General features: G+C 47.1%; 1 pseudogene; it reads left to right on the forward strand.

The window, feature by feature from the left end:
• Positions 1-332: 332 nt before the first annotated feature.
• Positions 333-1,316, forward strand: LOC139126485 (sepiapterin reductase pseudogene; annotated as a pseudogene).

Consider the following 1,316-nt stretch of genomic DNA (forward strand, 5'->3'; position numbering starts at 1 on the left):
CAAATGGAACGTTTATCTTACGTACACAGATACGACTCACTCGCCTTGCGTACCAGGGGTACCAACAGTCAACCGACAGATCGGAAATTTTGATGGTAGATCTGGGATGTAGATACATGGGTTTCCAGTGTTGACAGCATGATTTTTTAACAAATGTCAGTTTGTGTTTAAAACCGGACCCTTTCTGATACCAACACCTCGTGAAAAGTATACCCTTTCTGATACCAAACAGAGCAAAAAACGACCCCTTTCGCGCGGACCAATCCCCGTATAGCCATCTATGGGAGTTACCCCCCGGGGAGGTGAGTTCAATCACATTGTAATGGTGCTGATCGACGCCATTTTTGAAGAACACAAACTGTCCCACACTTTTTTGGGCTATTCTATTCTTAAACTGAACCATCGTTGACATCCACAACTCGAATGCAATGACAGTGTTCGGAGTACCGTCTTTCTGTCTGATTACCGGGGCCAGTCGGGGTATAGGCCGTGGAATTGCTATCCAGCTCGCAGAGAAGGTGGGAGACAATTCACGCTTTGTATTGACGGCCCGGTCTGAAGCAGGACTACAGGAGACGAAAAGGCTGGTCGCGGCTCGGCGTGGAAGTGGAATCGATGTGCGTGCTGTTACAGGCGATATGGGTAACATTGCCGCGCTGTCGACAGCCCTCACCAGTTTGTTCTCTAACATTCCACCGTCTGGAACGTTCTCACATGCCATGCTGTTTCACAATGCAGGGTCACTTGGTGACATCACGAAAAAAGTTCGCGACTTCGATGATCCTAATGAGCTGCAGGAGTATTTCGGTTTCAACATCACCTCGGTGATCACATTAACGTCGAAGTTCATGCAAATGTTCCCGAAGAAGTCAGGCCTCAGACGCACGGTCGTCAACATATCATCGAAGTACGCATGTCAGCCGTTGCCTATGTGTCGGCATTTGCCATGGCGAAAGCCGCTAGAGATATGCTGTTCGGAGTCGTGGCCTCGAAGAACCAGATGTTCGCGTGTTGAACTACGCACCCGGCTCAGTAGACACCGAAATGTCTTCGCAGTGGATGGAAAATATTGGTGACCCACTAACGAGGAAAAGGCTCACTGTAATGAGAGAAAAAAGGATATTTTTAACGGTGGAATCCACATGCATAGTACTGACAAAATTACTGGAAGAAGATAACTACAAAAGTGGTAGCCATATTAATTATTACGATATTTGCAAGTGAGATACCAAAGCCAAAGGAGGAGATAGTGAACACGTGACTGTTCCATAAGTCCCTGAATCTCGACCTGACATTGCGACTGTCAACAGCTTTAT

Source organism: Ptychodera flava, chromosome 3, assembly GCF_041260155.1.
Source record: "Ptychodera flava strain L36383 chromosome 3, AS_Pfla_20210202, whole genome shotgun sequence".
NCBI lineage: Eukaryota > Metazoa > Hemichordata > Enteropneusta > Ptychoderidae > Ptychodera > Ptychodera flava.